Below are 14,470 nucleotides of genomic sequence, written 5' to 3'. Positions count from 1 at the left end.
ATTCATCAACTAAGAATATATCAATATGTACTAACTATTTACCCAAGATATTGAGTTTAGACTGTCAAGAGTTTCAGAAGCCATGAAAAATGCCCAAAATTTAAAAAGAAATCAAGTATTGACATCAAGTAAAGCAATATTGTAAACATGAGCTTGTGTTCAAAAAAGATTTTTTAAGGATTCCATAATAGTCCAAATGGACTTTTCATTACTTTCTGAATGTTTAAATTATATATTTGAAAAAAAGTGACATATTTAGCACTATAATGAATGGTGAGAGCATAATTTCAAACAGAAAGTTTTTAAATCTAGTAATAATCTCTATGGGGAAAAAACCCCAGAGGTTTTCTATTTTTACAAGGGTGAATAAAACCCAAGAAAACAGAATAGATTTCCCATGCACATGACCTATCTGCAGTAATCACAAGGCATGATTTGGCATATGAAATATGAAATCCAATGTTTGATGGAGGTGAAAAATAACTATGCAAACATATCTGAGGTTGCTTTTGTTTTCATTCCTCTGACATCCTCTTCTCTCAAGCCTATATGAATAAATACTGTGTCTTCTTGATCACAGTGCCATGAAATCACATTTACATTCTCATTCCCAGCTCATGTTCCTGTTTCACTTGGTTTCATGTGCCAGATGAGTCAAAAACTGACTGCAGCCACACATGTTAAAACAAGGCTCAACAGGCATTAAACAAGGTTTCATAGGTCTGTCCCTGTTCCATGTACTGCTAAAATTCATCTAAAGAAGAGAGCCCAGCATTTCATGGGGCCTCTTGATTCATCCTTCCTGCTCCAGAACGGACAGGCTGCAAAAACAATGGGGTTGTTGTTGTCCAGATTAGATATTTAACATGTCCCTGACATTTACAGTGCTCTCTAGCCTCTGCTTTCCTCTTTGTCCCTTCTGCTCCTCTTTCTGGAAAGGGATTCTCTTGCTTTTCCCTACTAGCACATAATTTTCCACAGTCATCACAGATGCTTTTCCCTGGGTTATCAGTTTTCCCTTCTTGGGGCTACCAGAAATAGAAAACCTCTGTAAAGACAGTTTCCTCTGCAGTCCCCTGTGGATAACCCAGATGCAGAGCTCCTCAGGTGGATGGTTTTGTATCTCTGGGTGTCAGAGAATTTGAGATCCTTGTCACAGGAAAGCCCTTCTGTCTTTGAAGCTTTGAAATTAAAAACAGAAATCACATCAACCTGCACAGAGCTCTGTGGCATGGAGGAAAACCAGCTCCTATCAGTGGGATGCTCTTAAAAGCATAAATGGGAGGCACAAAGAGACCCAGCACAGTACTCTGGCAAAAAAAAAACAAAAAACAAACAACCAGTCAGAACATTTAATGTAATTTTTACAGGCTCAACAAGGATGAGCAGCAAGGACTGTAAAGAAGAAAATCTATTACTGGACTGCCTGAGTAGCTGCTTCTCAGGAAAGTTGTTATTTTCTGTAACAACAACTCAGGAAGTGTTTAAGATCTCTTTTTGAAAAATAGCTGTAGCTGATTAACTAGCTCTTGCTTTCATTACATTTTGCTCCTTATCCTGGTGCTGGGCATCCCTGAAAAGAGCCTGGTCCCATCCTCTTCACACTCAAACACTGCTGTCAAATGCCCAGTGATTTTCACATGCCTCAGCTCATGCTCCTTTGGGGAAAAAATAAAAAAGGCAGGTTTGCTCTCCCACATTTTGTGATGCTCTTAATCTAAAATAAAAGCAATTCTGTGGGAATGTAACTTGTGTTGTATGGGAGAAATGCAACATTATCAATGCAGAAAATTTGTCCTTCGGCATGGAGTCCTTGAATTTTCCTTCAAGGAAAACAGCAGCAGGAAAAACAATGAGGCTTGGTACTCAGGGAAGGCTCTTGAAAGGCTACCAATACCAGCTTGCTTAATTAAAATTACCTTTCTGTTAAACAGCAAGATAACATGAATATGAAATAATGCCACATTTATATGCTCAATTAGAGAATTCAGTTTTCTTCAGAATACAGGCTGTTAAAAGCGGCAAGGAAAAAATTCAGCATAATGGTAATATATGTTAATTTTTGCTAATTGTATGAACTGTTGGGATCATGCCTTATGTAAAGCCCTTCCACGCCTTCCAGATTTGCTTGCAAGCCACACAGTACTAAAATTGAAAAGGTTTCTGTACGTGTTTTCACAGAGAAGTTACTAATTGCTATGCATTTTGTTCTGCTTTCTTCTATCTCACCAATGCAAACAGAGCAGGAGCGTGGGTTTACCTGATTAAACAGAACATTCTCCTGAAGGAGTGTTCTTGGAGCAGAAGCTACAAACGGATTTTGTTGTTATTTCAGAAGGAACAATACAATTTATCCTGTATGAGTCCAATAACACCCCAGACTGATGAGGCTCCCAGCATGCCCAAATCTCAGGTGGCAATTTAGAGAGCCCACGCTCCAGAGCTGCCAAACCCCTGCTCCCTGAGCTGCTCCTGCTCTGCAGCTGTACCCGGGTTCACCAGCCCAAGGATTATGTTCAGTGAACAGGGGGATAAGAGATTCTTCCTCTGGCAGCACTTGGGAAAAATCTCTCATTTCCTCTAAGCTCAACTTTGATTTAAGGAGTCCGATATAAGAATTGCTGAAATAGAGGACTTACCTCGAGAAATAGGATCTTTTAAGGCCTATGTGAGGCAAAAAATCCTCATTTCTGCAGAAAATCTTTGCAGCATCTTAGCAGGCTTACATTGGTTGGTGGGTTTCTGGAAGCAGGATAAGGTTTGAGCACACAAAAATGGAGAAAAGACTTAGAAATACAGACCACAACTGGAAATTAGAACTTCCATCCCAGAGGAAATAGAAAGAAACTTACTGTGTGTCAGATCTGAACAGATCACCGAATTTCCCCATTTTCAGGTGAGCAGAAAGTCTCAGTGAAAAATTCCCAGGAGCATGGAACATTTCGTTGAAAGGATAATAACAAGGGACAGTGTATAAGGGTCCAAGTGAAATGAGATGAAATACAATGACAAAGTTGAATCTTACACCAACTTACACATTTTTCCACCTATTATTTTAAGAAGTCCCTGTATCCCTGAGAAACACATTTTGATTAATCTATATTTTCTGACAGGAGACTATTGTGTCAAAAATTTTTACCCATGCTAGTCATTACATTTTGAAGACTTTGTGACAGTCATAGAAATGTTCCCTACAGTGAGCCAATTCCCTTAGAATGGCAAAAAAGAGGCAGAAGATGCTTTCACTAGAATGAGACAAATTGAATGCAATGCAAACATCCTGGGATTTCTGAATTTAAATATTAACCCCAGAGACCTCTTTAAAACCTCTTGAATTTCTAGACATGTAAAGTACATTACTTTTATGATCAGGGATAAAATTCTATAGACAGGACATGGGGAATCCTCAGTTAATATCTTTCAATGTCTCATTTTTCATCAAAATCTATTTCAAATTACATGTGATCAAGACAGAATTTTCATCTGAGATTCTTTTTTTTACAAGACAAGTATATTTAATTGCCTTTTGCCATGATCAAAGTTGAGTCAACTTGATTTTGCCAATAATTCATGAGCTTTCATGAATATGCATAACCTTTTCTGTACAGGTTGGCATTATTAAATTCGACTTTTCCCAAGAGCAGGGAAATTAATTGATTGAAACAGGAATTAAGAAGAAGAACAGGTGATAAACAAATGGATACAAAGAGAATCTTGTCATTTAAGCTGGTTTGGCACAAATATCCCCTTCCTGACCCAAGATTGACTCACTGCCAGGTCCCAGGTTGCTGTTTACTGTGATGTCTTTTGGTTTTGTGAATATCTTGATGAAAGCGTTTCCAGCCAACACTAATGTGAAGCAATTTATGATGGCAATAGCCTTCAATTCTACTGTGCCAAAATGCCTTGACCCTCATAATTTAAAAATAATTCCTTTTTGCTTTCATCAGCTGAAGATCATCATAAGTTTTCAGCTCACTGGAAAGTAAAACACTGACTATGCACTTTGTTTCCTTCAAAGAGAAAGCATATCTGTCATTCATGTCATACATAGTTGTCTACAGAAGTAAAACATTCTGTTCATGTAGGAAAACTGCCTGGAACCACAGAAGACTGATTTTGCTCCCTGAATAATTCTGACACATTTGATGCTAGCATCTGGCTTGGTTTACATGCAGCATATGCATTAGGGACCTGATTGCCCATGTCCAAATTGTGGTGAAGCATTTCTGAAGGAATGGATGGGTTCCTCATCCATTAGAAACTAGGACACCCCCCCAAACAGCCTGTGACTCACTTCAAGTGAGGCACCCATCCTCTGCCATGTCTGGGATTTCAGTCTGGACATGTGTCCCCAGTGAAAGTTTCAGCCTCCACACTCTGGTCCCAAGGAGGGTATCAGGCTGTGAAAGCACCCAGCACCCTCAGCTTGGCTTTCCTGGGAGCATTCAGCTATGCTCAGTCTCTGACCTGGGATTCTTAAACAAAGGAATATTTTCAATAGGGAATATCTTTATTGAGGATTCAAATCAAATAGATCAATAACAAAATTCCCCACCACACACAGCCCCAGCCCTGAAATCTATAATAGGTAATTGATATTAGTTGAATTTTTCAGGTTTATGATATTGAAGAGAATTGAAGTTCTGTGTTTTAGATGTGGAAGGACAGAAATCAGAGGTCTGATAATTCTTCAGAAAAGTGAATTGTACACTAGGCAAATTAAGTAGGAAACTAATGCTTGAGAAGAGCAACAAAAGAAACAACAAACAAAAAAAAATTAATCTGTCAAGCATTCAGAATACTAAAACATTCCCTGCACCCCTCACTTGAGCTGGCACCAGTCAAAGAAGGTACAAAGAGAAATATTCAACACAAAAATGCAGTTTTCTCTTCAGGGAAACCAATAACCGTAATAGAAGGAAAGTGAGGACGAAATACTACATCTAAAAATCTAGTGGCTCACTTGGAAATAACACTCCCTGGTTTTCTTTTGAAATCTTTCCCATACATATGCAGTACAATGAATTATATTGAAATGGATGAGCTCCTGTCATCTATTATTTGAAATGTGAGTTGAAGTTCACTTTAAATCATTCCTCTGACAGAGAACAAATAAAAAAAAGAGGATCCAATAGTTTCTACCCTGAAAGCCATTTCACCATAAATATTTGTCTCCTGTTGACAATATATTGGATGAGCTTGTTTACTGTTCCTATGGTCTTAGATAGTCCCCTGCCACTAAGCTTTATTCTCACCACAATATGTATTTTAGGTAGTCATGTAGTAAAGTAATTATGGTTTTAGAAATACATGTACTTTCCCCTCGATGAATTAAGAAAAACTAAGAGAAAAGAGAAGATAGCACATGGTACAGAACTCTGCTTCACAAGTGGATTTGACAAATAATGTTGCTGCACAGACTCTGCTCTGGACACTGCCTCTGCTTGCAGAAGGACAAAATTCATGTTTAATGCATTTTTTTTCCCCAGTAAGCTTGTTATATAAAAATAAATACTTTCATGGAGGACTAGATGTGCTAAGGCACTCAGAATAACAGCAATCTAATTTCAGCTAATTTGCTTTCTCCCTTCCTTTGTACAGGACAGGTTATGCTTCCTAAACATGCAAACAGTGGCAGCAATATCTTATTTCTTTCCCTGTCATTTGAAAAGTCATGGTCACCTGTGTAACAGCCTTGAGAAACTGGTGCTTTCCTTTCACAAAGATATGAGCAGTGGAACTCTTGATAACTGAACTATACTCAATAGCCATCAATCCCCATTTTCCTACTAATGATAAATATGTTATGTGCCCAGCTGATGGATGGCTCAGGCTTTGGCTGCTTCCTGGCTTTAGCATCCCTGTGACAAATAAATATGGATGTGATGCAGGTGGGCTTGCTACTTGTGCTTTTTGTTTGGGTTTTTTGAAGAGAAATCAGTCTTCTTCAGTCTTCCTCACAGATATGATCTGATAAAATTAACTTCCAGCAAGATCCCTGAATAAACAGTCACATAACCTAGCAACAATTTTTTCTAGCAAAGCTAGAAAATGATCTTCCCTGCCAGAAAACTGCCTGCATCTCTTGAAACAATGCACGGACATATTGGTGAGAAACAATAGAAATTATTTGCCTGAATTTCTAGATCCCAAGTACTCCATTCAAACTAGAAACTACATACTAAATGCAATAGATATGTGGGGAAAGCAATGGTTGTATATGAAATTGTTTTAGAATGAAGATTATTATTTTGCAGGGTAGAACATGAACATTTAATAGACTGTGTTTTCATCAATATTTGAAGGATTATTATATACACACATGCACAGAAATGCACACAGACATGCTAATTTCTAAATTAAACAGGTTTTGTCTACCATACTACGGGCTAAATGATCATTTTCCCTCTGAAATCAGAACACCTTATTGAAAGTCCATTATTCTTTGGAAGAATTTGGCCACTGGGAATTTGAGGCACACTTGCTGTGCAGCAATTTCAGTTGTGAGGTTTGAATAAAGGTTTAAAAGGAGCCCTACATTCGGGAAAGAATTTATTAGTGAAACAATTTGAATCAAGTCACAACCCTAAATAGCATATTTACATGACAATACCTCCCCAGAGTACTTGCCAGAGAGTAGGACCCTGCTGTCCAAGGCTGTCAAACACACAGACTTCAGCCACACCCAAAAATTTAGAAGGAAAAATAAATCTCAGGCATTTACTGCACATCTTTCCAGAGCCACTGCTCGAATCTGCAGTTCTTCTGCTGAATTCTGAGTTCCTTGTAATTAGATTAGACATTTGCTTTAAAACACTGAATGCCTGTTGGATTACAAATTACTTATTCCAACATATGTTAAACATTCCATAGCTCTTTGAGCATAAAACAAACAGCTACAGATCTAAAACCACTTATTTTCAGTGACAGGTTTTAATGACATAGAACTGGAACTCAGAGCAGTGTTCAGTCCAGTAAAGACTATTAAATAGCCATGGATCATGGATATAATTCCTACAAATGCAATTTGAAATACTGGTATGTACAATTTTAATATTGTTATTATTATTCACTGTGGAATGTTAAACAGATCTCTCTCTATACTGTCTTACTGATTCAAATCAACTCTAATTAAAATCTCTAAAGCATTTAATCACGCAAGACATTATGTGAATGCCAAGGATTTCTGCTTGCAAATGCAGCTTTAACAAATACTCCTAGTATTGATTATTTATGAATAGTGAAAAGGTGTTTGACACTTCACAGACATACCAAACAACAGATTTTCTGTCCTTGTAGGCTTTATAAAATAGAAGAATATAAAAAATAAGTGTTTTGGTTTGTTTTTTGTCAGTTTATTTTGACATAACATCAGCCTAAAGATTTGCTTCATCAGAACAACTTGGTGGATCTAAACAGAATCTTAAACCTCTTTTGATTTGAAGCAAGCTGTATTTTGATGCCAAGTACAGAGTCAGACACTTGATACTTTAAAAGATGTTTAAAGGCTTAGGATAAACAATTTAAAACACCCCAGCTAATTGCAGCAGAAAATATGAGATTTGCTTTAGAGAATAATCTTTTATTTTTCCAAAGCCAGTAATCCTAGCATTTCTCCAAGGGATTTTTTCTTCCTTTAGGTATGCAAATCAATTTTATACATATCACTAATTAGATTTATAATGTGCATTTGGAGGAGATGTTGGCCTATTTGCTCATTAACTGAAGGGTGAGGAGGCTGCCTCGTGCTTTGCTCTCAGGGTTCAGCGTGTTGCACTCTCAACCACGTGCTGCCCACTCTGGTATTTTCTGTAGGGTATGAGCCTGAGGGGCAAATGTTATTTTAATGCTGGAGAGGGCATGAACTCCCCTCTGCTGTGGTGGAAGTTACAGACAGCCACTGTGAGGGGTTCAATCTTCAAAAGACTTAGAAAATCTCTACACAAAGCTCAAGTCACCATTTGGGGTCTGAGATACAGTTGCTCCTATAATTTATCTTCTACTGTTTTTCATAATTAGAGATTGTAAGTCTACCAATCTTGTTTTGCACACTTGTCAGAGTCCTCCTTGTCTAGTATATTTTATTAGAAGATACTCCCACATCAGCCAGATTCTTTATAGGCACTTCATGTGAATGCTAAGTAGTCTGCTATATAATAAAACACTAGGAGATTGAAAAAAATATTAAGTGAAAAGAACATGCATGGAAGCAATTGGACAAAATCAAGAACAGAGGGTACAGCTTCAAGAAAATTCAGGAGTTTCTTATGAGAAGCTGTTAATTTGCAGCACTTGAGCACAACCCCACATGTGCCTCACCAAACCAGGCTGGAAATGGACCTTGTAGGTTAATAAATGACAGGTTAGAATAACTGACAAGTGCAATCACCAAATAGCCTCATGACAGGTTGCACACAGGCTAAGAATGTATATTGTATAATTCCAACTTAAAGAATGGAAATCAGCATTCCTTGCATGAGGATGCAACTTGTTCTTGGGGCTGCCTTCAACTCCATCTGCTCCAGAATGCCCAGCTCATCCCAGCCCTGCTTCTTTCCCAACACCCACTGCTGCACAAGATCTTTCCCATACAGCACACCTATACCTCTCTGAATAACTGAGAACCTGGTTTGCATTGTAAATACCTGCACCTGCAGTTTAAAGACAATCCCCCATGCACTGCAAAGTGAGAGAAAAAAACCCCTCACTCAAAACTCTACCGAAAGAGAAATCCTGAACTCTATTACATCAGCTTTTACAGTTACTTAATGGGAAAGGTACATCTTATCACCTCATGAAAATATAGGCACATGGTTATTATAGTTTTATAAAAGAAACCCATGTTTAATGTTGCCAGGTAGGGGCATTATTGCTCTACTATTTTTCACAGCTTCTCAAGTCTCTCTGGCAAGGCAGGTGTTGTTACATTCATACTCCCCATGCAGAGCATAAGGTCATTTGTCCATGGCACAGCTTGGAGCAGAGTCAGATGCTCATTTCTTCTTCATTTGTGTACTGCACTCGACTGCCAATGCAAAGCACTCCTGTAATGCACACTGTGACATTGGGACTACAGAAATAAAGCTCTTATTGCAGCTCTATTCCTTAGCATTTATAATATGGATGAAGTTGGCTGTGAACAGGTCAGACCTTTCTCTATCAATATTCCTTTACAAAACAGCCTTTGCTGGTTGGCAACAGCACATCATCAAACCACTTCCCAGAGGGAAACACAGAACACAGCTCCCTCACTGATATCCCATACTGAGCCATTTGCTGCCTTCAGGTGTTTGTGGAAGGGCTGTTTAGCATAATGAGAGCCAGCTATGCTTGCCATGGATTTCACAGCAGCCTCCAAGAAAATCTATGGGGGAACTATTGGCTGGAGTGGTGTGCCAAGCACAGTTTTGGCTGGAGTGCATCACGACTCACAGAGCATATTTGGGACCCAACTGGTCTCAGCAACAGAAAGAGGCAGGAATAAACAGTTTGGTTGATTCAGTATTGGATAAGTAGTAGTGGTCACTTAGCAACCTTCACTTCTTGGAGAGATACAGATGGTTAAACACCTGCAGCAGTTTCCAAATCACAGACTAGATTTTTCTTTCATGCCTGTTTGACACTCCAAAAGCTTCTTCCATTTTACACAGCTTCTTATGTTCCATCCCTGCAAAAGGGAGGAGAGTCACCAATCAGTTGCTGTGAGCAAGGCTGGAGTAACCCATTCAGTCACAAGAGGAAGAGATAAAATGAATGTGAACACAGTCTTGGGCACTGAGAATTTTCCTGGCAAAAGTTTTTGTTTTACCTTCCTTTTATGGAAATATATTGCCAGGGATATCAATCTGCAATTCAGTATAACAATCACGTTTAGGCAGCTAGAAAGAACATGAATAAAAAAAGATACTCCCTTGACTCTCCCTAGTTACATTTGTTTGGTGTGATACACATTGACTATTAGCAATCTATCAGCATCATATTCACTGCTTTTCCTCCTCCTGATAATTTGATATACAGTATAAAAGAGATTAAAGAACCACAAAGCAGTCCTTTATTACTGCACAAAACTGGACAAGTTGTGGTTTTTGTCATGTTCATCACTTGGCAGAGACCTGGCTCTAATGGGCAGATTATTGGCCTGTGTGAGCAAGGCAGCATCCCTTGTACTGCTGCTGACCCAGGTGTAAATTCAGGAGTGACACTTTGCTTCCCTCTGCCTCTGGGTGGATCCACAGCCTAGGAATCAATGTGGGAGATGCATGGTGGATGTGGATATTCTGAGGAACACTATTGCAGTGATTGAGCTACTGATCCCATTTTGCAGAGCAGGAACAAAGCTGATGAGCTGACATTCTTCTTTCCAGCAGCACCAAGAGTCATAAACTGATGGCAAAAAATGAACCGTCAAACCAGAGAATTTCTTTACTCAGTGCATCTGTGAGTCCAGAAGTGAATAAGGAGCTACAGAGATTAGGCATTTACAAGAATATCAGTAATATCTAGTATTGTGATAATGAATTCAAACAAAAAACCTTAGCCCTTAAATGCTTTAGAGGGCATATAAACTCCTGTGCTGCAGGGAAAGTTTATAGATCTTTTCCTGTCTTTGAAGATAGGAAAAACTTTCCCCCTAGAGTTCTTTAGACTATAATTGCCTTTTGTTTGTGTTTGCCTGTGAAGCCTGTGATACAAACTCTGTGACAGATAGGGGCTACATAGACACTGCACTGATCCAATGCAGTAACTCCCATGTTTTTCTGTTCTGGAAATACTATCAATTTTATATAAAACTTTCTGCTTTCCTTCTTCATCATATTTACCACATGAATGAGCCGGCAGAGAGGTTTAATCTCTCTCTTTTGAAAGGCTGAAGACAGCATTCCAGCCCGATACTGATCTACTCAGGCTCTTTTATCTCTCTAATGGTCAATGCTGACATGTACTTAAGGAGGCTGAGGAAGTAATGACAAAATAAACACTGGCTAAAGAAAAATCATTTCTGCCACTGATTAGATAGCTCAGGATTTCTTCACATTACTGAGTCCTCTGTGGCTCAGTCTGCTGTGATCCATCCAGATGCAGTGGCTGTGGCTGGCTGTGTACTTTACAGCAATTCTAAATGTTCTTGTTGATTCAAACACACATTTTGGACAGATATAATTTTAAGCACTTCTTTTGCTGTTACAGCAAGTGTAATTGCGGATGAGTTAATCACCAAATGACTGTGTGCTTGATTTTCAACCATTAAGACACAGAATCATAGAATCACTTAGACCAAAAAAGAAATTTAGGATCATCAAGTCCAACTGTGTGTCAGTTATATCTTCCTCAAGAAGGACACCTCTTTCATTGTGAATATTATTTATGTTTTATAGGTATTGTTATGACCTCAAGGTTTCTGGTTTAGGTGTTGTGTTTTTTCCCTCAACAACTTAATAACCATTTTTTGGGCATTTTAAGGTGTTCCTTTGCATGTGTGCCCAAGGATGTGAGGCAATGCCTGAAGTTGCATCACTAACAGCTCTATGGAAGCCACGGCAGCAAAAAGTTGAAATGCACTTTGTGATGTCAAAAATCCACTCTGGTTAGGCTTTATTCTTCCTATACAGTCAGATTCAGGTAGAAAATTGTGGGATCACCTCATACAAGTTATCACTCTCCTGTTGTGCCTTGTTTGTGCTCTGTTTTTAAGAAGGAGTTGTGGGTTTTTCCCATGTAATGTTGTGATCAAAAACCTTAGCAACTGAGCACTTCACACTTCGGTCACCTAAACTAGATGCATGTTTACATTACTACATGAAAAAATACATAAGGGAAAAAAAAAGAGTAGGAGCTAATTAAAGATGCTCCTGGGCTTAACTTGACTAGCTGTATAAAAAGATGTTTCTTTTTAAAGCACTTATAAAAATCTTAAAGTTTCATAAAGAAGTTATGGTGATCCATTAGTGGTGACACACTAAAATGTGATTTATCATCCTGTATAGCTCTCCATACAGCCAGCTCATAAAGGTTTGCTCTTAGGACAGAAATAGACTTCATGGTTTAGATGCCAAATTATATTTCACATTTAATTTACCATCTATGAAGCTGTAATATTTCACATAAGCAGAAGAGGAAGAAAACAGCAGGAAATTCCATTTGCCAACAAGAAATGCCAACTCTCCTTGCTCTCAATAATCAGATGTCTGAAGTACTAGATTATTGATCATAACAAAGTACATCTACACATGATGAATGTGATGGAATAGGGAGGATATTTTGTAGATACAAGTGAAGGAATAAAGCATATAACAGGAATGAGTGTCATGGTTCTTACCTGTTTTTCCTGGTTTGGTCTGTAGCAACAGCGCTGCCAGACAAATGCTGGTTCCAAGTAACGCAAAGTTAGACCAAGACATATTTCCAATATCAGCAAAGTTGGAACCAGTCACATTTCCAGCAGACTTGGAACATGTCCTGGACCAGGAGCAGGGATGGGGTTTCTCATGCAGTGGGACAAGGAGCAAGCACAGTCACAGACTCTTCGTACATCAGCATTTTTTGCAGTCACTGTGCCTGAATCTTTTGTGAAACTTTGAAAGGCAAAGCTGGAGATGTTTCCAATAACTTCATGTACTGCAAAGAAAACAAAAAAAAACAATTTATTGAGAGGATTCCTCAGCAAAGGAAACCTGCAGACTTCTCCCAAGAAGACTCAAGATAACCATGACTACTATTATACCTTGTTCCATATTTGTAGCTGCCAAAGTGATTTGAATATTCCGAGCTATCCAAGTGAAGATTTCATTAATGGAGGACATAAAACTACTCTTACAGAGCATATTCAAATTAATTAGTCTTCAGGAGAAAAAAAAACAACTATGAGCAAGGAAATTCAAAGGCAAGTAAATCATCAATTACAAAGAATCTGTGTTTAGACTAGATGCCATGGGACTCCATAGTAAATCAGGTTTCAAAATAACCATTTTCTTTACCTGCAAAAAGAAAACTTGTTGCTGTTGCACAAGGGTTAGACTCTTGTGTCACTGCAAGTGGCGCTGCAGTGGGCACTGAATTGATTCAGAAACACTTTCTTAAAACAGTGAAATACTGGTTACTTTCCTTTCATGCAAACTATTATCCTTGATACTATTATTATTATTATTATGAAATCAAATCAATGTGGCCCATGTCTGAGGCAGTAATACAAATGACTTATTGTACCCTTAATCAGTTTTGCTTTGTCTGTCAGTGGCTACCAACTAAACCTATTTGTTTTGACATTTGCTCGTGCTGTCATGTACAGAAGGGAAATTGCTTGGGATAGTGTAATTTCAGCATGTCTAAGCTGAGGGCAATCACTACAGACATTCAGGCAACTCTATGTCTATGGCTTTTCCTCAGAAGTTACTGATGTCCCTAGGCCTCAGTCAAACAAACTTGACAGGAAACACACTGTTACTAACAACCACAAATATATATTATAAAGCAGCTTTCTTGCTTATATCAAGCCAGTTCACAAAGAAAGCAACTTGGCAAATAAAGATGCTGAGATGCAATTGATTTTGAAAATGATAATCTACAAAGCAGTAGCAGCATCAGGAACAAAACTCAATTTCCTGATTCCCAGTCCAATCCGTTATCCACAACACATCTTCTATATATTACTTGCCACGTCAGGTGTTCCCATCTCAGAGCTGGATGGGCTGGTACAGCTGCACCTCACCCACCAGTACCATGAAATCACTTTTTAAATGGTGCCTGTTTGATTGGACTGTACTGGATAAATCAATCTGTGAATAACATAAAGAAAACAGGTTTTGGTATTTATAGTTATCATGAAGAATTTAGTAATGGCAGTACTGTATATCACTGACATTAATTTCAGTAGATAGAAATTGTACCCATATGACATTGATATATTATAATTAAAACTAATGATCCATTGATGCCCATCCAGAAATCCAGTTAGGATGACAAATATTCTTCTAGAACAGACCAACAAATAAATATTAAAAGCATACTAAAGTCCAGGAGGTAAATTCTGTGTTCAGCTATGCCAACATTCATATGCCAGTAATATTATTTAAGTTAGGACTAGAGCATGAATAAAAGGAGAGTTTGTGATGATTTGGAAGCTCACTGTGTCAGAAGCAGCACTCCATCAATTCCCATGAGAAATCTGCTGGAGGATGAACACTGTCAGAGGAATTTCAAGTTGTAAAGGGGAACCTCTGCTGTCCCTCACCCAAGTTCACAAATATCTACATAGAGTCAGAAGTCATTACAGATTAGAACCATTCAGATGTAAGGAGGAAGATATTTTATTTGAGTTCTTCAAATGCAGTTTCAATGTCAGCCATATCTACATTCCTCCATGATCACATCAGCTCTTTCTGAGAAAAAAAAATCTGCTGGCAGCTACCCAAGACACAGTACTAATGATCCCTAAGTGCTTAGTCCCAAATTATGAGAAGAAAATGAAAAG

Source organism: Geospiza fortis, unplaced genomic scaffold, assembly GCF_000277835.1.
Source record: "Geospiza fortis unplaced genomic scaffold, GeoFor_1.0 scaffold221, whole genome shotgun sequence".
NCBI classification, from domain to species: Eukaryota; Metazoa; Chordata; class Aves; order Passeriformes; family Thraupidae; genus Geospiza; species Geospiza fortis.
This window is presented reverse-complemented; position numbering follows the sequence as displayed.